The sequence below is a fragment of the Ovis aries genome, chromosome 7 (genome assembly GCF_016772045.2).
Source record: "Ovis aries strain OAR_USU_Benz2616 breed Rambouillet chromosome 7, ARS-UI_Ramb_v3.0, whole genome shotgun sequence".
Lineage (NCBI taxonomy): Eukaryota > Metazoa > Chordata > Mammalia > Artiodactyla > Bovidae > Ovis > Ovis aries.
The window spans coordinates 58,655,833-58,683,438 of NC_056060.1; the positions used below are offsets into that span (position 1 = coordinate 58,655,833).

The 27,606-nt window shown below is 37.9% G+C and overlaps 1 long non-coding RNA gene and 1 other non-coding gene across 3 annotated transcripts in view; one reads left to right on the forward strand and one right to left on the reverse strand.

The window, feature by feature from the left end:
- Positions 1–27,606, reverse strand: part of LOC132660050 (uncharacterized) — a 176,043-nt gene that overhangs the window by 70,023 nt on the left and 78,414 nt on the right. The gene's annotated exons all lie outside the window — the stretch shown is intronic.
- On the forward strand, positions 15,723–15,826 carry LOC114115913 (U6 spliceosomal RNA). Its single transcript, XR_003590022.1, has one exon. It is a non-coding gene; the product is annotated as a U6 spliceosomal RNA (small nuclear RNA).

Below are 27,606 nucleotides of genomic sequence, written 5' to 3' on the forward strand. Positions count from 1 at the left end.
ACTCCAAATACAAGGGATAATGCTGTCTCTGTCAGCAGAGCTGCCTACTTGATCCTTCACTAATTGTACACACATGATGGGGGGAGGCATCCAACTGACCTATTGACTTGTGAGAAATTTTAATTGTTTTAAGCCACTAAGTTTTGGGATGGTTTGTTACCCATCAATATGTAACCGACATAAGTAACAAGCTAAGAAACTGTGATCTTTGTCCCATAAGCATTATGAGGATTATTGTCCATAAGTACTGATAAATAAAAACTTAATTAGGGAGTTTCCTGTCACCATAATAGTAGTGGAATTTAGTGATAATTTTAGTCTAGGAAAAAATTTTTATTTTTTATCAAAATAATGCACATAGTTTAAAAGGTTGCTGCTGCTGTTGCTAAGTCGCTTCAGTCATGTCCGACTCTGTGCGACCCCATAGACGGCAGCCCACCAGGCTCCGCTGTCCCTGGGATTCTCCAGGCAAGAACACTGGGGTGGGTTGCCATTGCCTTCTCCAACGCGTGAAAGTGAAGTTGCTCAGTCATGTCCAACTCTTTGTGACCCTATGGACTGCAGCCCACCAGCCTCCTCCATCCATGGGATTTTCCAGGCAAGAGTACTGGAGTGGGGTGCCATTGCCTTCTCTGGTTTAAAAGGTTAAATAGTACTATAAGGATTATAAAGGAAAAATGTAGTCCCAAGCTATACACATATGTATGTCCAGTACTACTTCTTGGTTTTCTATTCTGGAATGTATCTTCATTTTTCTGTATACTATGTTTATACTCTTTACATAAATTATCTGTTGACTTCAAGTTATGTCAGATGAGAATTTTTTTGTTTCTTCTCTACTTGATATTCCTTTATGTGAATCAATCCATTTAATAATTGACATTAGAAATTTAATGCCATTAAAATGAAGCAGGGCAAAGGTTAACACAGCTTTGCCAAGAGAACACACTGGTCATAGCAAACACTCTCTTCCAACAACACAAGAGATGACTCTACACATGAACATCACCAGATGGTCAACACCGAAATCAGATTGATCATATTCTTTGTAGCCAAAGATGGAGAAGCTCTATACAGTCAGCAAAAACAAGACCTGGAACTGACTGTGGCCCAGATCATCAGCTTCTTATTGTAAATTTCAGGCTTAAATGGAAGAAAGTAGGGAAAATCACTAGACCATTCAGGTATGATCCAAATCAAATCCCTTGTGATTATACAATGGAGGTGACAGATTCAAGGAATTAGATATGAGAGACAGAGGTTTGCAACACTGTACAGGAGGCAATGAGCAAAACCATCTGAAAGGAAAAAAAAATGCAAGATGGCAAAATAATGCCTTACAAATAACTGAGAAAAGGAGAGAAGCAAAAGGCAAAGGAGAAAGGGAAAGATATCCAACTGAATGCAGAGTTCCAGAGAAGAGAAGAGAGAGATAAGAAAGCCTTAAGAGAACAATGCAAAACAATAGAGGAAAACAATAGAATGGAAAAGATTCAAGATCTTTTCAAGAAAATTGGAGATACCAAGTGAGCATTTTGTGCAAAGATAGGCACAGTAAAGGACAGAAATGATATGGACCAAACAGAACCAGAAGAGATTAAGAAGAGGTGGAAAGAATATACAGAACTATATACAAAAATGGTCTTAATGACCTGGATAACCATGATGATCTGGTCACTCATCTAGAGCCAGACATACTGGAATGCAAAGCTAAGTGGGTATTAGGAAGAATTACTATGAACAAAGCTACCAGAGGTGATGGAATTCCAGTTAAGCTATTTCAAATCCTAAAAGATGATGTAGTTAAAGTGCTGGACTCAATATACCAGCAAATTTAGAAAACTCAGCAATGGTCATGGGACTGGAAAAGGTCAGTTTTCATTCCAATTCCAAAGAAAGGCAATGCCAAAGAATGTTCAAACTACTGGATTATTATATTCATTCATATGCTAGCAAGGTAAGGCTCAATATTCTTCAAGTTATGCTTCAACATTGTGTGAACGGACAACTTCCATATGTACAAGCTGGATTTAGAAAAGACAGAGGAACCAGAGATCAAATTTCCAACATCCATTGGATCACAGAAAAAACAAGGGAATTCCAGAAAAACATCTACTTCTGTTTCATTGACTATGCTAAAGACTTTAACTGTATGGATCACAACAAAGTGTGGAAAATTCTGAAATTTACCTGCCTCCTGAGAAACCTGTATGCAGATCAAAAAACAAGAGTTAGAACAAGACATGGAACAACAAACTAGTTCAAAATTGGGAAAGGAGTACATCAAGGCTGCATATTGTCACCCTGCTTATTTAACTTATATGCAGAATATATCATGTGAAATACAAGGCTGGATGAATCACAAGCTGGAATCAAGATTGCTGGGAGAAATATTAACAACCTCATATATGCAACTGATACTACCCTAATGGCAGAAAGCAGAGGAACTAAAGAGCCTCTTGATGAAGGTGAAAGAGTGAAAAAGCTGGTTCAAAACTCAACATTCAAAAAAACTAAGATCATGGTATTTGGTGCCATCACATTATGGCAAATAGATGGGGAAAAAATGGAAACAGTGACAGACTTTATTTTTTCGGCTCCAACATCATTGCAGAGTGTGACTGCAGCCAAGAAATTGAAAGATGCTTGCTCATTGGAATAAAAGCTATGACAAATTCAGATAGTGTACTAAAAAGCAGAGACATCACTTGTCAACAAAGGTCCATATAGTCAAAAATATGGTCTTTTCAGTAGTCATGTATGGATATGAGAGTTGGACCATAAAGAAGGCTGAGCACTGAAGAACTGATGCTTTCAACCTCTGGTGCTGGATAAGACTCTTGAGAGTTCCTTAGACAGCAGAGAGATAAAACCAGTGAATCCTAAAGGAAATCAACCCTGAATATTCACTGGAATATGATATTCAGACTGATGCTGAAGCTCCAATACTTTGGCTATCTGATGCGAAGAGCTGACTCACTGGAAAAGACCCTGATGCTGGGAATGATTGAGGGCAGGAGGAGAAGGGGATGAAAGAGGATGAGATGGTTGGATGGCATCATCGACTCCAGCCATGGACATGAGTTTGAGCAAACTCTGGGAGACAGGGAAGGACTGGGAAGCCTGATTATGCTGCAGTCCTTGGGGTTGCAAAGATTTGCACATGACTTATCAACTGAACAACAATTATAGCTCTGGGCTTCGCAGGTGGTGCTAGTGGATTATACCTGTATAATATTGTTCATCATTTGGCAGATACAGTATGACAGTTTATTTTTATAAAATTGTTTTTCTCCATTACTGCTTTATTCTTTTATTTGCTTAGTTACCTATATACTTTTTTTAATATTAAAAATTTTTAATTAGAAGAGAACTACTTTAAAATATTGTGATGGTTTCTGCCATGCATCAACATGAATTGGCCATAAGTATATGTATTTCCCCTCCCTCTTGAACCCTCCTCCCACCTCCTTCCCCATCCTACCCCTCTAGGTTATCACAGAGCACCAGCTTTGCATTCCCTGAGTCATATAGCAAATTCCCACTGGCCATTTTACATATGCATGTACTGATTAATTTTCCCCAATATAGTAATAGATACTAAAAAGTTCTTTCAATTCTATTTTTCATGACAAAAGACGACAGAGTCAAAAGGCAACAGAGGATGAGATGGTTGGATGGCATCACAGACTCAATGGACATGCGTTTGAGAAAACTCTGGGAGTTGGTGATGGGCAGGGAGGCCTGGCGTGCTGCAGTCCATGGGGCTGCAAAGAGTTGGACACGACTGAGCAAATGAACTGCCTGACAAAAGCATGAGTAGCTTATTCATTTCATCCTGGAGTCCTTTTGCTCTAACTGTGACTAGTTTTCTAGCATTTCCTTGTTGGACACCCTATTTCTGGGTTATCTTGTCTTCCTCTCTTGAGTTAACCTCTTATGGTAGAGCATATCCCTCAATAGCTTTTGGAGTGTAGGAACTTGCATGACTGAAATATTTTTATCCTACCTCAAGCTTGTTTTGTAAAAATTTTATTTGTTTTTTATTCTGCTGGGTCTCCAGGGCTATTCTCTAGTTACAAAGAGTGAGCTAACCTCTAGTTGCGGAGCATGGGCTCTAGGCATGCAGGCTCCTCCCAGGCTCCAGAGCACAGGCTTAATAGTTGCGGTGCACAGGGTTAGTTGCTCTGCAGCAGTGGGGAACTATCCAGATCAGGGATCAAAACCATGTCTCCTGAACTGGCAGGTGGATTCTTCACCACTGAGCCACCAGGGAAGCCCAAGCTTAATTGTTTGACCAAGAATAGAAAATAATTTTATCTCAGATTTTCTAATGTGCCGCTTCACTGTTTTCTGCCTTTTAAAGCCACTGTTGACAAATTCCTCAAAAGATACAGACTATCAAAGTTTACTCAGGAAAAAATAAATAACCTGAGTAGCTTTAGCTTTATGAAGGAAATTTAATTCATAGTTTAGAAAACATCTGACAAAGAAAATACCAGGCACAGATGATCTTTATGGATGAATCTACTAAACATTTAATGGAGAAATAATACCAAATTGACACAAACTCTTACAGAAAATTAAATTGGATAGAAGAAAACATTTCCTGATTCATCCTATGAGACCAGCATTATCCTGACACCAAAAACAGACAAATACGATGAGAAAACAAAACTACAGACCGATATCCCTCCTGAGCACAGATGTAGTAATCCTAAACAAAATTTTAGCAAATGAAATCCAGCTATATATAAAAATGATAATCTATTATGATCAAGGGGTATTTGGCTTGTGGAGGAACTGGAACTCAGACATTGCTGGCAGGAATATAAAATGGTATAATCACTTTGGAACATAGTTTGACAATTTCTTAAAAAGTGATGGCTATACTTATCATATAATCTAGTTGTAGTTCTAGATATTCACCCTAGAAAAATGAAAGCACATGTCCATGAACAGACCTATCATGAATGTGTATAGCAGCTTTATTTGTAATGGCCCCAACCCAGAAACAACCCAGTGCGCATCACCCAGTGAATAAACAAGCTAGAACATCCATAAAATAACATACTGCTTAGGAAACAGAGAGAAAATAACTATTGATAAAATAGGAATATAGATGAATCTAAAATTATGCTTAGTAGGAGATGCCAGACAAAAGAGATCATTCAGTGATTCTAATTACATAAAGTTCTAGAAAATGCAAACTAAATTGACAGAAAGCAGATCAGTTGTTGCTTGTGGACAAGACAGAGGAATAGCGAAAGTCGGAAGGAAGAGATTTCAAAGGGACCTAACGGAAATGTGGAGGGTCATAGATAATATTCATTATCTTGATTATGGCGATAGTTCTATGGAGGTGGTTGTGGTTTAGTCACTGTCGTGTCTGACTCTTATGACTCCATGGGCTGTAGCCGGCCAGGCTCCTCTGTCCATGAGATCTTCCAAGCAAGCATATTGGAGTGGGTAGCCATTTCCTTCTCCACTATAGCTATATACATGTATAAAAACTCACATATGCATTTGCTTGTATGTTGATTATATTTCAATGAAACTGTTAAAAATGTGAATCTGTTTCATTTATTTGGCTTGATAGTCATCTCTATTCTATCATTCCCTTGAAATACTTAGTGGTACCCCTAGTCTGACTCTAGACTCTTCTTTATGATACTTAAAGGAGATAGGAAGGCAACATCATGAAATCAAATTTCAGAAAGACATCTTAAAGTAAATGAAAAAAGTAAGCTCAAGGATATTCTTACTGGTTTCAGTCACCTGTATTTATACTGGCAGTGGAATTTGCGGACATTAATTTCCTACTAACTGGAGACATTAAATTCAAATTGAACCAGTCAGCCAGTCTTGGATGACCACGCGAATCACTTGTTGATCCTAAAATAAAAAAGGTTTGCAGCCCCCATTCCTAGAGATCCTGATTTAGTAACTCTGAGGTGGAAGTCAATGAATTTGCATATAAAGCAAGATTAGAGACAATAGCATTATGCAAAATTAGCATTCTCACCCTTGTCTCCACTAGAACCCTCCATCAGATTCAGACTGCTGTCCTCTCTCCCTCTCATACCATGTTAAATCATCTCCCACTTGCCTAATTTCTACCTATGCAAATCAGTTATCTGCCCATCCCAAATTCCACTGCTTCTTTTATGACTAATCATCTCTCTCTACTTCATTTCTTCTCATCTGTCTGCAAGTACTGTGGCCCTTCTGATCCTTGAGTCAAAACAAAAGATCCAAGGCTAATCAAAGAGATATTCTTTTCTCTGGGTTCCAAGTCACTACACAGAATGAAGGCTCCAGGGTTTTAAAACAATGATTTATTTTTAGAAAATCAGCTCTTTTACATCATACAAGTCACTGAACCAAGTTCTCTTATGCACTACCAGTGTATTTTCACTTGCTTACTGCTTTGGACTCTATGGACGACTAGTACTATTCTGTTTTGGTTTTAGGGAAAATGATTAAGGCCTAGAGCCAAGCTGTTTATTTTTGCCATCCAGATTTCTGAGTAGAAGATACTTTAGATAAGCAATTTACCACTGTCTTTGATCTCAAGCTATCAGCTTCAAAGTATAACATTTAAAAATATTTTATGTGGTTTCTATTATTTTTCTTGCCTTGCATGCATTGAAGCTTGTTTTAAGATGTCTCTTCTGTTTTTTAGCATTTTTGTAAGATGGTCAAGTTAGATGCTTGTCCTTTGTGATAAAATTCAACTCCTTTATAGAAATATTCCAGACTTTTTGATTATCATATCACACAGTGGTAACATGAATGCATTGCTTTTCTCTACATGACATTTACTGAGAGTAACAGGGTTGATGCCCACTCTTAATCTTTCTGGAAGAGCATTGTCTTCTGTTTTTTTTTTTTTTCCCCTCCACTTTGTAACTACTCTTGAAGAAAACAATATTCTACTTTGTATATCCAGCACACTTGGTGTAAGGGAGGGAAGTTAACACGTTTTTTGCATGATGGATACGATCTTTTCTGTTTTTTTGTTAGGTCCAAGAAAAAAAAAGTCTTATAGATAGAAAATTTGACCAAAATGTTTCAGAAGAGATGTAAATATATCATGAAGGTCCGGTCAAGTGTACATAATTGATTTTTTTAAATTCTGGTTAACAGTCTTAGAGACAGTATAACAAAACACTGGTAGCACAGCCTTGGAACTGTGGTGTGAGAGAAGACTCCTGAGAGCCCCTTGCCAAGGAGATAAAACTGGTCAGTCTTAAGGGAAATCAACCCTGAATACTCATTGGAAGGACTGATGCTGAAGGTGAAGCTCCAGTATTTTGGTCACCTGATGTGAACAGCTGACTCACTGGAAAAGTCTCTGATGCTGGAAAAGACCGAGGGCAGAAGGAGAAGAGGGCGTCAGAGGATGAGATGGCTGGATGGCATCACTGATGCACTGGACATGAACTTGGGCAAACTTTAGGAGATGGTGAGGGACAGGGAGGCCTGGCATACTACAGTCCATGGGGTTACAAGGACTTGGAACTGACTGGCCAACTGAACAACAACAAGCACTTAGTTATCTCTAACTAGAGAAGCTAGTTTCCAAATTCAATTCTTCCACCTACATGATCTTGGGCAAGATTCTTCATTCTTTTGTTTATTCATTTATTTATCCCATAAGTATGTCTTAAATATCTTCTGTGTGTCAGCTATCATGAAAACTCTGAGAATGGATAGCACATGCAGTCTTTGCTCTTATAAAGCGTGGCAGGCATAAAAACGTGCCTTATAGCTCTCCAAATATGTAGTATAATTGACCAGGCACCTCAGATTCTGTCTTCTGAAATCCACTGCATCCTCTGTTGCAGATCACAGTTTGAATGGACTGCTCTCTGCCTGTGACTGGCTGTGACTGTCCATTCTTGGGAGATATGGTATTCTTAAGATGATGAACTATGACTTGAGAGCTCATCAATGGCCTTACTGAGCATTCCTTAGACTGCACAGCAGTCTAGTTCACTTCAACTTTACCTTCTTGCCTTCTCTCCTTCCATCAGGTTCACACTTGAATCAGGTTCTGGTGACTCCCTCAAATCTGTGTTCCCTTCCCATTTTCCCTCTTGGGCATTTTTCTTACTTAAAGCCCTTGCACATTTAATCCCACCTTGGTGCTTGCTTCTTTGGGAACTTAGACTAACATATGGGGTATATGTTCTAGTGGGTAAGATGAAAAAAAAATAACATGGTTGAGGCAAAAAAAATTAATAATATGGTGAATCCATGGACAGAGCAGCCTGGCAGGCTACAGTACATGGGGTTGCAAGGAATTGGACACAACCTAGCAACTGAGCAACAACAAAAAAATTTCAGATAGTGATAACTGTGTAGGTAACAAAATAGTATAGTGGTATAGATGAATGCCACAGACAAGGACTTGGGGGGTGGGTAGGCACTTTGTTCTTTAGCTTACGCAGCCAGGAAGGATGTTGCTGAGGTTATATTCCAGCTGAAAGTTGAATAATGAGATACGAAGATGCTGGAGAGGAACAGCTGGGCAGTGTGAAGGCTTAGAGCCCAGCAGAAACAGCATGTTTAGGGAATATGAAGACAGGGATTTTATAAGCATCATCGATGACATCATGGAAAGAGGAAGTATCAGAAAGGAAAATAAAGGCTGCTTCCATAGGACCTCAAAGGCCAAGGTATGGAGTCTATTAATACATTTTATTCTAAGTGCAATGAAAATCCACTGAAGAGTCTGAATAGAAAGGTGACATTATTTGATTTACATTTCTGAGAGGTCACTTTGGTCACTCCAGGAGAAACTGGAGAGGGACGGCGAGAGTGAATACAAAATAGAACAGTTAGATTACAAGAATCCAGGTGAGAGTTGGCATAGGCTTGGATTATGACAGTGACAGTACTGGTAGAAAAAATAAAAGCACTCAACATACATTTTGGGAGGACACAGCACCCAAGGATACAGAGTGTATATTTTGGGGGAATATATGCATGTGAAATCTGTGTTCTCAAGGACATCTTTTCAAGTGCTGACAAAGGACCAACCAAGAAGAAAGAGAGTAGATGCTTGGGGAGATAAGATGATGGAGCAGAAGGACATGAGCCTCTTACTATGAAAACACGAAAATCACAACTAACTACTGAACAACAATTAACCAAAAAAAAAAAAAAAAAGCCGAAACCTAGCAAAAAAGATACCTGACACCTAAAGACAAAGAGAAAGCCACAGTGAGATAGAGGGAAAGTTCTGAGCCCTAGCCTGGAGGTCTGGCAATGGAAGGAGGAGCCTCCAAGAATCTGGCTTTGAAGGGCAGTAGGATTTGATCACAGGAATTCCATAGAATTCGGGGAAACAGAAACTCTACTCTGGGAGGGAATACACAAGGTCTCATTCGTATCAGTACCTTGGGAAGAAAGCAATGGTCTCATAAAAGATTAGGCCAGACCTACCTGCTAGTACTGAGGGTCTCCTGCAGAGGTGGGAAGTGGCTGTAGCTCACTGTGGGGATAAAGACACTGGCAGTGATAGTTCTGGGGAGTACTTATTGCTGTGAACCCACCTTGAGGCCACCACTTTCTTTCAAAGACTTAGCCCCACACACCAGCCTATAGGCTCCAGTGCTGGAACACCTGAGGCTAAATAACCAACAAGGCAGGAACACAGCCTCACCTATCAGCAGACAGAGTGCTTAAAGTCTTTCTGAGAACAGCCCTGCCCACCAGAGGGACAAGACCCAGCTCCACTCACCAGTGGGCAAGAACCAGTCCTGCTCACTAAGAAGCCTGCACAAGCCTCTAAGATAGCCTCATCCACCAAGGAGGACATGTTTCTGAAGAAGGAACAAGATAAAATCCCAGAACAACTAAGTGAAGTAGAGATAGGAAATCTACCCAGAAAAGAATTCAGAGTAATGATGATCCAAGATCTCAAAAAATAAAGGAGGCACAAATCAAAAATAAATTTACAAGAAATGTTTAATGATAGACCTTGAAAAACTAAACAACAAACAGAGATGAACAATACAATAACTGAAATAAAAAATATACTAGAAGGAATCAGCACCAGAAAAACTGAGACAGAAGAATGGATAAGTGAGCTGGAAGACAGAATGGTGGAAATCACTGCCATGGAACAGAAGAAAACAGAATGAAAAGAAATGAGGACAGCCTAAGAGATCAACATCAAAAGCACCAACATTCACATTATAGGGAGTCACAGAAGGGGGATGAGAGAGAAATAATCTGAGAAAATATTTTAAATGATAATGTCTAAAAATTTCCCTAACATGGGGAAGGAAAGATTCACTGAAGTTTAAGAAGCACAGAGAGACCCAGGCATGATATAACCAAGGTGGAACATGCTAAGACACGTAGCAAGCAAATTGACAAAAATTAAGGATAAAGAAAAATATTACAAGAAACAAAGGAAAACCAAGAAATAATTTATGAAGGAGCTCCTATAAGGTTATCAACTGATTTCTCAGCAGAAACTCTGCAGGCCAGAACAGAATGTCAAGATAAATTTAAAGTGATGAAAAGGAAGAACCTACAACCAAGAATATTCTACCCAGCAAGACTCTTGTTCAGATTCAACAGAGAGGTCAAAAGTTTTACAATCAAGCAAAAGCTAAGAGAATTTAACACCACACCAGACCAGCTTTGCAACAAACACTAAAGGAACTTCTCTAGGTGGAAAAAAAATGCCTACAACTGGAAACAACAAAATTATAAATGGGAAGCTTGATGGTAAAGGAAAACATACAGTAAAGGTAGGAAATCATCAGCACACAAATATATCAAAATCAGCAATTTGAGACGAGTACAAATATATTATACTGGAAATGCATTTGAAATTAAAAGACCAGGAACTTAAAACAATCTTGTTTATATAGACTTCTATATCAAAACCTCATGATAACCACAATCTGAACATCTACAATAGATACATACACACAAAAGAAAAGGAATCAAACACAAAATTAAAATTACTCATCAGATCACAACAGAACAGAACAAAAGAGGAAGGGAAGAAAAAAGGCGTACAAAAACAAATCCAAAACAATTTTAAAAATGGTAGTAAGAACATACATATCAATAATTACTTTAAACATAAATGGGTCAAATACCCCTCCTGCAGAGGCAGGAAGCGGCTGTGGCTCACTGTGGGGACAAAGACTCTGGCTGCAATAGTTCTGGGGAGTATTCATTGGAGTGACAAATGGTGTGACATTGGCATGACAAAACCCAAAAGATAAAGACTAGCTGAATGGATAGAACAACAAAACCTGTATTTATGCTGTCTGTAAGAGACTCACTTCAGATCCATGGACACATGGAAAAAAGTATTCCATGCAAATAGAAATCAAAGGAAAGCTAGAATAGCAATACTCATGTCAGGCAAAATAGACTTTAAAATAAAAACTGTTACAAGAGACAAATAAGGACACTACATAATGATCATGGGATTAATCCAAGAAGAAATAAATACTGTAAATATATGTGCACCTAACATAGGAACACCTCAATATATAAGGCAAATACTAATAGCCATAAGAAGAAAAATCAATAGGAACACAATAATAGTGGAGGACTTTAAAGCCCAATTTCACCAAAAGACAGATCATCCAGACAGAACATCAATAAGGAAACACAGGCCTTAAATGAGACATTAGAGCAGAAACTTAATTGACATTCTTATAGCATTCCATTAAGGAGGAACAGACACCTAAAACACCTGGAAAAAGAACAACAACCCGCGCCCCCCCCCTCCCCATCCCCCGCCTCCATTAAGTTAGTAGAAGGAAAGAAATACGAAAGATCAGAGCAGAATAAATGCAACCAAAACAAAGGACAACAGCAAAAATCAATAAAACTAAAAGTTGGTTCTTTAAGAACAGAATTGATAAACCTTTAGCTAGACTCATCAAGAAAAAAAAGGAGAGGACTCAAATCAATAAAATTAGAAATGAAAAAAGTTACCACATTGCAGAAATACAAAGGAGCATAAGAGATTAGAAATGAACAAATTCCTAGAAAAAGACATCCTTCCAAGTCTGAACCAGGAAGAAATAGAAAATATGAGCAGACCAATCACAAGTACTGAAATTGAACTATAATTAGAAAATCTTCCACCAAACAAAAGTCCAGGACCAGATGGCTTCACAGGCAAATTCTGCTAATATCAAACATTTAGAGAAGTATAACACCTATCCTTCTCAAACTATTTCCAAAAAACAGCAAAGGGAGAACCTTCCCAAACTAATTATATGAAGTCACCATCACCCCAATACCAAAATCAGACAAAGATATCACAAAAAAGAAAATTATAGACCAATATCACTGATGAACATAGGCACAGAAAGCCTCAACAAAATATTAGCAGACCAAATCCAACAATACATTCAAAGGATCATACCCCATGATCAGGGGCTTCCTTAGTGGCTCAGTGGTCAAGAATTCACCTAATGGGCTACAGTCCATGGGGTCACAAAGAGTCAACATGACTTAGCAACTAAATAGTGACAACAAAAACCCCATGGGCAAGTGGGATTTATCCCAGGGATGAAAGGATTTTTCAAAATCTGCAGATCAATCAGTGTGATAATGTCAGTTGCCCAGTTGTGTCTGACTCTGTGACTCCCCATGGATTGTAGCCCAGCAGGCTCCTCTGTCCATGGGATTCTCCAGGCAAGAATGCTGAAGTGGGTTGCTATTCCCTTTTCCAGGGGATCTTCCTGACTCAGGGATCAAACTCAAGTCTCCCACATTGCAGGCAGATTCTGCACCATGTGAGTCACCAGGGAAGCCCCAGTCAGTGTGATATACCACATCAATAGATTGAAGAATAAAAAGAATATGATCATTTCAATAGATACAGAAAATGTTTTTTACAAAACTCAGCACCCATTTATGACAAAAACTCTCCAAAAAGTAGGCATGGAGGGAACATACCTCAACATAATAAAGCCCGTATATGAAAACCTACAGCTAACACCATATTCAATGTGAAAAGCTGAAAGCATTTCCTCTAAGATTAGGAACAAGACAAGGATGTCCATGCTCACAACTTTTATTCAACAGTTTGAAAGTCATAGCTACAGCAATCAGAGAAGAAAAAAAAAAGAGAATCCAAATTGGAACAGAAGAAGTAAAACTGTCACTGTTTGCAAATGATATGATACCATACATAGAAAATCCTAAAAATGCTACCAGAAGAGTACTAGAGCTCAATGAATTCAATAAAGTTGCAGGATACAAAATTAATATACATAAATCCATTGCATTTTTATATGCTAAAAATGAAAGATCTGAAAGAGAAATTAAAGAAACAATCCCACTCACTATCACATCAAAACGAATAAAATACTTAGGAATCAACCTACCTAAGGACACAAAGGACTTCCCCAGTAGCTCAGCTAGAAAAGAATCTGCCTGCAATGCAGGAGACCCCGGTTTGATTCCTCGGTTGGGAAGATCCCCTGGAGAAGGGATAGGCTACCCACTTCAGCATTCTTAGGCCTCCCTGGTGGCTCAGCTGGTAAAGAATCCACCTGCAATGAGGAAGGCCTAGGTTCAATCCCTGGATTGGGAAGATCCCCTGAAGAAGGGAACGGCTACCCACTCCAGTATTCTGGCCTGGAGAATTCCATGGACTATACAGTCCATGGGGTCACAAAGAGTTAGACATGATTGAGCGACTTTCACTTTCACTTTTAACTTCCAATGACACAAAATACCTGTACTCCAAAAGCTCTAAGATGCCAATAAAAGAAATGAAAGGTGACACAGAAAGATGGAAAGATTAAACTATCTTTTTGGATTGGAAGGGTTAATATTTTCAAAATGACTATACTACCCAAGGCAATCTACAGATTCAATATAATCCCTACCAATTACCAGTGGCATTTTTCACAAAACTAGAACAAAAAATCTTAAAATTTGTATGGAGACACAAAAGACCCCAAATAGCCCAAGCAATATTAAGAAACAAAAATGCAGCTGGAGGAATCAGGATCCTTGACTTCAGACAATACTACAAAGGTACAGCCATCAAAACAATATAATATTGGCACAAAATAGAAATATAGATCAATGGAACAGGAAAGAAAGCCCAGAAATAAATCCATACACTTATGGTCAATTAATCTAAGATAAAGGAGGCATGAATATAAATAGAGAAAAGACAGTCAATAAATGCTTGGAAAACTGAACAGCTGTAAGTAAAAAAATGACTGTAGAACATTCTTAGCACCATACACAAAAATAAGCTCAAAATGGATTAACCACCTAAATGTAGGAATGGATACCATAAAACTCTTAAAGGAAAACATAGGCAAAAGGCTTTTGTGGTCTATCTCCTAGAGTAATGAAGATAACAAAAATAAACAAATGGGACCTAATTAAGCTCAAAAGCTTTTGTACAACAAAAGAAATCTTAAATAAAATGTAAAGACAACCCACAGAATGGGGTTCTTTTGCAACCCCAAATTGAAAATGATGTGGCCTACTTGCAATTAATCTCCAATTACAAATATGTACAAATAGCTGATACCAAGGGAACATTACATGCAAGGATGGGCATGATAAAGGACAGAAGCCATTAGGATCTAACAGAACCAAGAGAGATTAATAAGAGGTGGCAAGAACATACAGAAGAATTGTACCAAAAAAAAAAAAAAAAAGTCTTAATGACCCAGAAAACCACGTTGGTGTGGTCACTCATCTAGAGCCAGACATCTTGAAGTGTGAAGTCAAGTTATGCCTTAAAAATTATTACTATGAAAAAGGTAGTGGAGGTGATGAAATTCCAGCTAAGTTATTTTAAATCCTAAAAGATGATGCTGTTAAAGTGCTGCATTCAGTATGTCAGCAAATCTGGAAAACTCGGCAGTAGCCACAGAACTGGAAAAAGGCAGTTTTCTTTCCAATTCCAAAGAAGGGCAATGTGAAAGAATGTTCAAACTACTATACAGTTGAGCTCCTTTCACATACTAGTAAGATTATGCTCAAAATCCTTCAAGCCAGGTTTCAGTAGTACATGAACCAAGAAATTGCAGGTATACAAGCTGGATTTAGAAAAGGCAGAGAAACCAAATTGCCAACATCCACTGAACCATAGAGAAAGCAAGGAAATTCCAGAAAAACATCTACTTCTGCTTAATTGACTAAGTTAAAGCCTTTGACTGTGTGGATCACAACAAATTTTCACCCTGTGGAAAATTCTGAAAGGGATGGGAATACCAGACCGCCTTACCCGTCTCTTGAGAAACTTGTATACTGGTCAAGAAGCAACGGTTAGAATTTTATATGGAACAACTGATTGGTTCAAATTAGGAGAGTAGTAAGATGATTCCTTGGAGAAGGCCATGGCAATCCACTCCAGTATTGCCTGGAGAATGCCATGGACAGAGGACTCTGGCAGGCTACAGTCTACAGAGTCACATAGAGTTAGCCGTGCCTGAGGCGACTTAGCATGCACAGCACATGCGCAAGACTAGGCTATATATTCTCACCGTTTGTTTAACTTATATTCAGAGTACATCATGCAAAATGCCAGGCTGGACGAACCACAAGCTGGAATCAAGACTGTCTGGAAAAATATCAACAACCTCTGATATGCAGATAATACCACTTTAATGGCAAAAAGTGAAGAGGAACTAAAGAGCCTCTTGATGAAGGTAAAAGAGAAGAGCAAAAAAGCTGGCTTAAAACAACATTCAGTACTCACTTTGGCAGCACACATACTAACACTGGAATGAAACAAAGATTAGCGTGGTCCCTGCCCAAGGATGACACACAAATTCGTGAAGCACTCCATATTTTACCATGGCCAATTCATATTAATGTATGGCAGAAACCATCATAATATTATAAAGTAATAAACCTCCAATTTAAATAAATAAATAAATAAATAATTTAAGTCATGAAATACACTTTCCAGGTAAGGCGCTGAGAAGAAAGCTCATTTTACATATCAGAAACAGAGTGACACAAAGTTACCAAAATTAATATCTCAGACATTATCCTGCTATGTGTACTTTTTTTGTTAAAAGAAACTACTGTACCTAAGAAGCAGCATACAACACCATGGTTTTATTTTGAAGAATCAATTGAAGGTTATACATTTAAGCTGATTGCTTTTTAAAATATTAATTTATTTTAATTGGAGGATAATTACCTTACAATATTGTGGTTTTTGCCATCCATCAACATGAATCAGCCATGCATGCACATAATTGCTTTTTAAATGAGTTTGGCTGACATTTAAAAAATGTGAAATACAGTCACTAAATTTAGTTTTACTATTTTTTTTTTTTTTTGGTAAATGCAATACTCAAAGTTTTCTCTTGTACTCCACATGCCTACTGGAGAAAACCCACTCCAGTATTCTTGCCTGGGAAATCCCATGGAAAGAGGAGTGTGGTGGGCTACAGTCCGTGGGGGTCACAAAGAGTCGGACATGACTGATGAACACTTTTCCACATGCTTATAAAGTTTTTATAAACAGGTTGTTTACGTGACCTAAAGGGATTCAAAAGTAATTCTTATGTTCTTCAATTTATTCTGAATTATATTGAGAGAGACTCTATGTTTAATAAAATTTTTAATGAAGTTGCATTTAATTTCAAATACATTAAAGGAATATCTTTTTTTAAATTTTTTATTTTTTTCATCTTTTAAATTTTAATATCTTTAATTCTTACATGCGTTCCACCCTCTCCCTCTCCCTCTGAGTCCAAAAGTCCGTTATACACTTCTGTGTCTCTTTCCCTGTCTTGCATACAGGGTCGTCATTGCCATCTTCCTAAATTCCATATATATGTGTTAGTATACTGTATTGGTGTTTTTCTTTCTGGCTTACTTCACTCTGTATAATCGGCTCCAGTTTCATCCATCTCATCAGAACTGATTCAAATGAATTCTTTTTAACGGCTGAGTAATACTCCATTGTGTATATGTACCACTGCTTTCTTATCCATTCATCTGCTAATGGAGAAGATTCTTCTTGTTTATAGTTTATTTCATTGTATGGTTAGTAACTTTTAAAAAATTGTGAGCTCATATTCCTTAGACTTGTGTATCAATATAAATAGATCTAGAATTGTGCTCTCCATTATGGTAGCTAACTTGCCACATAAAGCTGATAAGCACTTGAAATATGGCTAAAGATATATATTAGAAGAATAATATTTTGGACATAGTTAAATAAAATATGTACTAAATTTAATTTTGCTTTTTGCTTTTAGGTGTGGCTATTAGAAAATTTTAAATTAATATGTGGTTCAGTTACATTTTTATTGGACAGCACTGATCTAGAAAATATAATTTGAGTTAAAATAAGCTATGGAAAAATTTGTAAACACCACAAAACATAGAAAACAATATTGTCTACTATTTATAGAGCATATATATGCAATTAAAATACAAAAATGTAGATTGAAATGGTACCCACCAAATTCATAATAATGCCCACCCATGGAGAATAGATAGGGGATGGAACCTGGAGAGGAAAACAAAGGGAACCTGAATTTTATTTGTAACAGTCCAAATAGTTAGATAAACAATGTATCTAAAGCCAAAAGGACTAAATACTAATATTTGATTGTTCTTGAGAGTAGGATATTTTTACATTTTGGTATTTTAACATTTCAAAAATGAAACAGAGCCAAAAAAATGGAATATCTATAATACAGCACACATTCATTTACACTTTTAACAATTCCTCCGCCATTAGGTGCCATATTTAACCAGAGGGTCTGGCAAAGATAAGGTCAAATGAGGACATTAAGGAGAGAGGTTAAAGTCCACATGCTATCATAATTGTGTATATGAGTATTCATAAAAGCCAATTATTTTTGTTGACTGTAAGAGTAACATGTGCCCATTACACAAAATTTGGAATTTAGGAAAAGTATAAAGAGAACAAACAACATTTTACCACAATTCCATCGCTAATAGAAAGTCACTGGATATTTTGGTTTATTTTCTTTCAGTCTTTTTGAATATTTGGCTTTTTACTTTTGCTAATATCTGGCAGATATTTTGAAACAAACCCCTGAATGAAATATGATTGTTTTGTCTTTGATCAAAATAATGTTTGCCTTGGGGCTCCAGATTTGGCTTCTGATATCTTTTTTAAAAATAAAAACAAAAAACCAATGGCTAATACTAAAGGCTGTACCCAGCACACTAAGCATGTTACATGCATTATATAATTTAAACCACTTTCCAATGTAGGAACCATTATAATTCCTATTTTGTACAGAGAAAAATGAGGCATAGAGGGGCTTCCTAAGCCTCTAAGAAGGCTCTTGAATGAGATGAAGTTTCAGATTCAAATGCACAGAGTTTGATAAATTTATCTCTATCTCTGTGACGTGTGTGTGTGTGTGTGTGTGTTTGAGTGATCTGGACACATAAACAGGCGTAAGTGACTCAGGTGAAATTTGTTCATGAAAGCTGTTGTTTAGTCGCCAAGTCGTGTCTGACTCTCTGTGACCATGGAATGCAGCACACCAAGCTTCCCTGTCCTTCACTATCTCTCAGAGTTTGCTCAAACTTATGTCCATTGACTTGGTGTTGCCATCCAACCATCTCATTCTCTGTTGCCCCCTTCTCCTCCTGACCCCAGTCTTTCCCAGCATCAGCGGCTTTTCCAGTGAGTCAGCTCCTTACATCAGGTGGCCAAAACTTTGGAGCTTCAGCATCAGTCCTTCCAATGAATTTCCTTTAGGATTGTTAATGAAAAGATAATTTTATCTCACATTAACATTTGTTGAGTCTTCATTATACTTTGCCCTGGACTAAGTAGTTTACATGTTTTGCAATGCATTATTTCCTTTAATCTTTGGAACAACCCTATAATGAAGATTCTAATATGATTCTCAATTCACTGATAGAGAAACTGAGGCTTACAGAGGTTGAGGATGGTGCCGAGGATATAGAGATAATAATGGTAGAGCTGTCCACACTTTCAATCTGAGAACTACAAGCATCAGAGGCCATACTCTTCCTCTATCTTTTACCACCCACAACCCTAGCATATAAAGATGTCTTATTTCCCTTTGCTAAGCAGTGTACTGTGACAACGTTTGAAGCCAGTGAAAGAAATGTATTTGATATAGAATCCCCCAGACACTGGTATAGCCAATCAGATGGTTCTTATCTTTTCCAAACACATCTTTTCCTTCAGTTTCCCCCACCAGACCTGCCAAGTTTGGGATGGGTATCTGTTATCAACTCCTGGGTCTATCTAGTTGGTATCCAGAATGGTCCAGAACCCAACGAAGCAGATTTCAAATGACTTGTTTTTGTGTTGCACATTGCAGCCTAGGAGAAAACTGGATGGTCACCAGCTTATAAAAATAAGGAAATGAGAACCATGCTTAAGAGGAATGAGGCCTGCCAGTGAGCAGAGACAGGGATTAAACTTTCAAAATATGATGGGCGATGAGGGTGGGGCAAGGGGTGGGTAGGTAGAAGGGTGAATCAGAGTTTGAAGGCAGCCTTAGTCAAAGAACTGACCGACAGACAGACCCTGGGCACTTAATAAACTCTAGTAACTTTGTAAAAGAGTGGAAGATATCCTCAAGATAATTTTTCTTCAATTCTTGTCCACTGGAGACTGAGGAGCAGTCATCACTGGGGGGCTTCAGAATTGAGATAACATGCTGATTGGGGTAAGACCAAAGGCAGGATGAAGTCAAATGTACCTGCTGCTGGGACCCAGCCACCTCCTTGGCCTTAAAGCAGCACTCAACCCAGTAGCCTCCCACTGTATTGTTAATGTTTCCCGATAATCACTATCCCAGGTTCGACTAAAGGCATGAGTCTTTATAATATTGCTTACACATGGTGAGTATCAGATAGCAAGAGAACACCACGGCCCTTGATGAGATGAAGAACACAGTCTCTGAGGTCAGGAAACTAATTAATTAATGGGGAGTGGGGATGGGTTCCAAGCCTGTATCTGAGAACTTGATTATTGAATAAGGGATAAAATGTGCACAGAAAAAAAGAGTAAAATAAAAAAGTGAAGGGAAGGACTCTTACTTCTCCCACTCTTCATCCTTTAACCCAGAACAAGAATAGGAATTAAGCTTCAGCAGTATGTATCTACATCAGTTCTCTCTCTCTTTTACCAGGGGTCATATTGCAGGAAGAATACTTGTGTATTTTAAGAGCAATGCAGCCAATGCCCCAATATTTGGCTGAAAGAAGAAAAAAATGGCAAGGCAAGGAGGAAAATAAAGAACTGGAAAGTAATGTCCTGAAATTTCCTCTGCATATGAATTCCCAGGCTCTAAGAGCAACATTTGTCTCTGTACTCTATGTGCAGGCTTAAAGTGAGTCTCCATAGCCATCTAAACATCATAAAAAGCTGTTTTCATTATTCCCACCCTTCCTAGGAGGGGATTAAGTCACTGATCTGAGACAGCCCTGCCAATTACTCTGACCTCTTTCTTGACGGGAGCTGTTGACACTTGCTTTGGTTCCTCCTTCTACAGGAAATGGGCTTCCCTTGTGGCTCAGCTGGTAAAGAATCTGCCTGCAATGTAGGAGACCTGGGTTTGATCCCTGGGTTGGGAGGATACCCTGGAGGAGGGAAAGGCTACCCACTCCAGTATTCTGGCCTGGAGAATTCCATGGACTGTATAGTCCATGGAGTTGCAAATAGTTGGACACAACTGAGCGACTTTCACTTTTCCACAGGAAAGTGGCACTATATCTGTATCTCAGTGCAATACTGTCACTGGCAAGACCTCCAAGAATAGAAAACAAAACAACTGATGACACGAAGGGGATATAAAACTCATGAAATGAGACTATTGCCTGAATCGAGAATTGACTCAGAGTACCAGTCGCTCTCTCCAGTGACAACACGCAGTCCCAGCAGTCATCAGGCAATGATTAGACTAAAGGGAGATGTATGTTTCTGGGCTGCTAAGGCACCCCCTCTCTGTACATTTCTGAAGAATCCATGGACCTACTTCATTCTGATTAAGTGACTTTGGAGAAGAGAAAAGCGGTGACTTCTTATGGAAGCTTAAGGCTGGTTCCTACTCAAAGTGTTTTCTTGTAGAGAAGAACAGTATTAAATCAACTGGACTTCCCACTCATAGTCTGCTGTTTCAGGAGGGAAGTTTTGTGGCCCTTCCTTTGTGGCTGTGTGCTTGGCATTGTCACTCTTCCCGAACATCTCTGTAAGCAAACACTCCTTTGAGGTTTCAGTACACTTGTTCCTCTGCTTTCTTTAATAAAATGCATCCTTGGAATTCAGAGAATCTGCTCATTTACTTATTGGCTTAAATATATATAGAAAGAAATTTCTATTAGATACATAGTTTCTGCATTCATCAGTTCTACCTGCATACTATTACAAACATGTTCTCTGGGGCACTAACATAGTTATGGAAAAATCTTGCCCTTAACATTAAACTTTTATTAAGCACCAGAGAATTTTCTCAAAGGTGAAACTGGTAAGATGAAGAATTTGGATAAGAATCAGGCTCTGGATTCAGACAAACTGAGGTTCACTCTTTGCTCTGTCACTTAAATTGCTGTTGATTTCAGGCAAGTTACCTCACCTCTCTGACTTTTTCTTTAAAGTGAGCATGACAAATAACTATAATAAGGGTTGCTGTGAGGCTTATGCTATGAACCTGGCTCATAATAAGAGCACACTGATTACTATTAAAAAATGAAACATGGACCCGAATTTTGTGGAGTTCATGGCATTATACAAGGGGAAGAAAATATTTAAAGAGATAAATAACACATCTGGATAAAACTGCTATAATTGATATGCTTTAAAAAGAAAAAAAGTAAAGCACTGACAAGATAGCCATTCATTTTTGTCAGAAAGGACCATGAGTCTCAGAGAGGAAGTCCTCCTGGATCTCACTTGGCTGTAAGTGAAGAAGGGGGTTCTAGGCAGGGGAAAGACAAGAGGAGAGACAGAAAGCCATGAAGCACAAGAGAATGCAACCATATGGAGCTGACAACCCTGTCCACATGAAGGAATGCTAGGCTTTCCAAACTTTGTGAATGACCAACTCCCATTAATTTATAGGAGTAAAAGCGCGCATTTTTCTTTAGCCTGATGACCAATCTACTACAGAAGATGAATTGGCCAGAAAGGGAAGGATGGAGACACTGTGGGAGAACTAAGATGATGACTACCCATCCACCTTTGGTCCAGTCAGTCAAAATCCAATCGGATTTGGTTCTTGACTCACTGACTTTTCATTCAAGAGCACTGCATTCTAATTGTGTGTTGTCATTCACTAAGTCAGAAAAGGCAAGAGCCATGAAAAGAGGCTTCCCAGTCATAGTTACTTTAAATTTGTTCATTAACCAGCTCATCTGTTCATCAGTTCAGTTCAGTCGCTCAGTTGTGTCCGACTCTTTGCGACCCCATGAATCGCAGCACGCCAGGCCTCCCTGTCCATCACCAACTCCCGGAGTTCACTCAGACTCATGTCCATCGAGTCAGTGATGCCATCCAGGCATCTCATCCTCTGTCGTCCCCTTCTCCTCCTGCCCCCAATCCCTCCCAGCATCAGAGTCTTTTCCAATGAGTCAACTCTTCACATGAGGTGGCCAAAGTACTGGAGTTTCAGCTTCAGCATCATTCCTTCCAAAGAAATCCCGGGGCTGATCTCCACATCTTATTTGTCACACCACTCCTTTCAGTTTGTTGTTTGTTCAGCCTGATTATCCAAAAGGTCAGGGCTGAATTGCTATTGAACACGGCCTGGATTAAACATGTTTCCAATGTCCAATCGACTTTTCTTTACATTTACATGCAAATGTACACTAAAAACTTACAAAACCTTCAAGGTTTTCAAAGAAGTCAAAGAAATAGGGAGACTTGCAGTGAAAGTCAGAAGAGCTTTCTCTTTCTGCAGTGCAGGAGAAAACTCAGTCCTTGAGAGGACGGGAGAATCCAGCTTAACAAATGCTTTAATTAAAGCATACACAAAAATCCAGAAAAGTTTCCAATGAAAAATGGTGACTGAGCCAAGGTTTTGTACATTTTCTCAATGCTATTCAACAAGTTCTTGCCTACATATTGCTAAATGTCCTTCTTAAATTTTTTTTCTAGTTCTTTTGGGAATAATCTATATATTACTAGTTTGTTTCCATGGTGGTCAGGAAAATTAACTTTATGACTTCGATTCTTTATTGTCTATTGGAAACTATTTTATTTGCCAGCATACAGTCATTTTGGCAAATTTTCCATGTGTATTTGAAAATACTGAACATTCTGTAGTTATTCTATGCATGACTATGGAGTTATTTCTTCATTTAATTCTGTTAATCTTAAAAATAAGGCTATTTTACTAGTTGGATGTAAATTTAGGTTATACATCTTCACTGTAAGTTATTTTATTAAAATGAAATGTCCCTCTATTGTGATTAATACAGTAATTATCTCTAATATTTAATACTGAAATAGAAGTATTAATCTTCCTTTTAAATTTGTCAAAATGAAATCTTTAAAAACTTTTATTGAAGCATGGTTGATTTATAATGTTGTGTTAGTTTCAGATGTACAGCAAAGTGAATCATTTGTACATATACATATATTTACTATTTTGAAAACTATCTCTAGAATTGTTGAGTATAGAAATTTTACTGTATGTCTAGTAATACTACATAGTCAAGTATTTATAATTAATCAATTTCTTTCCTTATTAGTTGGCAACACTCTTATTTTGGATCTCAATTATTATATGTTTAATTATAATATCCTTTGCCTCATATAATTATAATTTTTCTCAATTGAGAATTTTTAAGGTCTATTCCCTTAGTAATGTTCAAATATACAGTACAGTATTGATATCTATATTTATCATGTTGTATATTATGTCACTGGAATTATTTATCTTATAACTGGAAGTTTGTACCTTTCAACTAGTTTCACAAATTTCCCCCATCCCTGAACTCTTTGCTTTTGGCAGCTATCAATCTGTTCTGTTTTATGAGTTCAGTTTTTTTTTTACCCTCAAAACTTAAAAAAAAAAAATTTTATTTTTTAATTGAAGGATAACTGTTTCACAGAATTTTGTTGTTTTCTATCAAACCTCAACACGAATGAGCCATAGGCATACATATATCCACTCGCTTTTGAAACTCCCTCTCATCTCCCTCCCATCCCACCCCTCTAGGTTGATACGGAGCCCTGTTTCAGTTTCCAGAAAGTGAAAGTGAATTCGCTCAGTTGTGTCCAACTCTTTGCAACCCCATGGACTATACCACCACCCTCCTTCATCCATGGGATTTTCCAGGCAAGAGTACTGGAGTGGGTTGCCATTTCGTTCTCCAGAGGATCTTCCCAACTCAAGGATCGAACCTAGGTCTCTCGCACTGTAGGCAGACACTTTACCATCTGAGCCACCACGGAAGTCTCAGTTTTCTGAGACATACGGCAAATTCCTGTTGGTTATCTATTTCACATATGGTAATGTAAGTTTCCAGGTTACTCTTTCCATATATCTCACCCTCTCCCCCCTCTCCCCATGTCCATAAGTCTATTCTCTGTTTCTCCATGGCTTCCCTGTAAATAGTTTTTTTAAGATTCCATATGTAAGTGAAATCATTCAGTATTTGCCTTTCTCTGTCTGATTTATTTTGCTCAGCATAATGCCTCAAGGGTTTATAACAGCTTAACACCATTTAACTCTCTTTGTGCTTTTGGTATTGTGTGTTTCAATACAATGTATATATTTTTAAACCCACTAACATTAGATTATTGTTTTAATTAATAGGTATTTATATTTACACTGTAGTTATTCTTCCTGTTGTTCATTATTCCTTTCTGCATTATTAAACCTCATTCTAGGAACATTTTCCTTCTGTAAAAAATTCTTTAGTATTTTAGTGAAGGACAAATGATGATGAATGCTAAGCTTTTGTCTGAGAAAGTATTTATTTTGCCTTTATTTTTGATGACTATGTTCATTAGGTACAGAATTCTAAATTCACATTTATTTCCTTACATTATTTCAAAGATGCCAATCAATTGTTTCATGGTTTCTGTTGCTTCTTTAAGAGTTCAATTGTCAGTCTTGCTGGCCTCTTTGAAGGTAGTGTGTTTTTTCCTTGCTTTTTAAAAGATTTTTCTCTTTTGTCTTTGTTGCAATTTTACTATGATGTGCCTCGACATGGTTCTGTTTGATTTCATCCTGTTTTCATTTCATCCTGATTTCATTTCTATATCCTGAGATTTGCATACCTTCCTGAATTTATGACTTGATATCTTTTGATAGTTTTAGAAGATTCTCATTCATAGCTTTCCAAGTATTGCGTCTTCCACAGCCTCTCCTCCAATTACATGTATGTTAAACCTTTACATCCGATTTCACATATCTCTTATCTCTTCAAAAATTTTTAAAATATTTTTTCCTTCTTTGCACTTGACTTTAGACACTTTCTACTGACCTTTTTTCAGTTCACTAATCCTCTTTTCTGGTGTGTCTAATATGTTTTTAAATCCATTTTTAAAATTCTTAATTAAATCTTTATTTTTTGTTTGAAAATTTCCCTTTAATTTTTTTCACATATTCCAGTTTAATGAAATTCTCCACCTTTTTATTTGTTCTGTCAAAAGTTCCAATCATAATTATTTTAGTGTTTATATTTGATAATTCTAATATGTAAATCACTGGTTGGTTTATTTCTATAATTTGTTTTTAAGTTACATTTTTGTTTTGTTTTCTAATACACCTAGTAATGGGCTTACCAGGTGTCTCAGTGGTAAAGAAACTGCCTCCTAATGCAAGAGACCTGAGTTTGATCCCTGGGTCGGGAAGATACCCTGAAGAAGGAAATGGCAACCCACTCCAGTATTCTTGATGGGAAATCCCAAGGACAGAGGAGCCTGGCAGGTCACAGTCCACGGAGTAATAGAGTTGGACATGACTCCAGTATTCTTGCCTGGAGAATCACATGGAAAGAGGAACCTGGGCTACAATCCAAAGGGTCTCAAAGAGTTGGACACAACTGAGCAACTTACACCTTCACTTCCCTAACTAGTAAGGTTTAATTGAATATTAAATCTAATGTTTGAAATATTATAAGACATCTGATTAGTCATCTTTTAAGGAGTATTTACTTATCTTCTAGCAGGCTGATAACATATGGGCAGATTTTTTTTTATTGAAGGATAATTGCTTTACAAAATTTTGTTTTCTGTCAAACCTCAACATGAATGAACCATAGGCATACATATATGCCCTCCCTTTTGAGCCTCCCTCCCATCTCCCTCCCCATCCCCACCCCCAGGTTGATACAGAGCCACGTTTGAGTTTCCTGAGACATACTGCAAATTCCTGTTGGTTATGTATTTTACATATGGTAATGTAAGTTTCCATGTTACTCTTTCCACACATCTCATCCTTTCCCCACTCTCCCCATGTCCATAAGTCTATTCTCATTGTCTGCTTCTCCATTGCTGCCCTGTAAGTAAATTCTTCAGTATAATTTTTCTAGATTCTGTATATACATGTTAGAATATGATATTTTTCTCTTTCTGACTTACTTCACTCAATATAAGAAGGACTAGGTTCATCCACCTCATCAGAACTAACTCAAAGGCATTCCTTTTTATGGCTGAGTAATATTCCATTGTGTATATGTACCACAACTTCTTTATTCATTCATCTGTTGATGGACATCTAGCTTGCTTCCACTTTCTAGCTATTGTAAATAGTGCTGCACTGAACCATGTTATACATGTGTCTTTTTCAGTTTTGGTTTTCTTAGGGTATATGCCTTGAAATGGGATTGCTGGGTCATATGATGGTTTTATTCCTAGTTTTTAAAGGAATCTCCATACCATCTTCCATACTGGCTGTGTCAATTTACATTCCCATTAACAATGCAAGAGTGTTCCCTTTTCTCCACACCCTCTCCAGAATTTATTGTTTGTAGACTTTTTGATGATGACCATTCTGGCTTTCCAGCCACAGGACTGGAAAAGGTCAGTTTTCATTCCAATCCAAAAGAAAGGCAATGCCAAAGAATGCTCAAACTACCGCACAATTGCACTCATCTCACATGCTAGTAAAGTAATGCTCAAAATTCTCCAAGCCAGGCTTCAGCAATACGTGAACCATGAACTTCCTGATGTTCAAGCTGGTTTTAGAAAAGGCAGAGGAACCAGAGAGCAAATTGCCAACATCCGCTGGATCATGGAAAAGCAAGAGAGTTCTAGAAAAACATCTATTTCTGCTTTATTGACTATGCCAAAGTCTTTGACTGTGTGGATCACAATGAACTGTGGAAATTTCTGAAAGAGATGGGAATACAGACCACCTGACCTGCCTCTTGAGAAATCTGTATGCAGGTCAGGAAGCAACAGTTAGAACTGGACATGGAACAACAGACTGGTTCCAAATAGGAAAAGGAGTACGTCAAGGCTGTATATTGTCACCCTGTTTTTTTAACTTATATGCAGAGTACATCATGAGAAACGCTGGGCTGGAAGAACCACAAGCTGGAATCAAGATTGCCGGGAGAAATATCAATAACCTCAGATATGCAGATGACACCACCCGTATGGCAGAAAGCAAAGAAGAACTAAAAAGCTTCTTGATG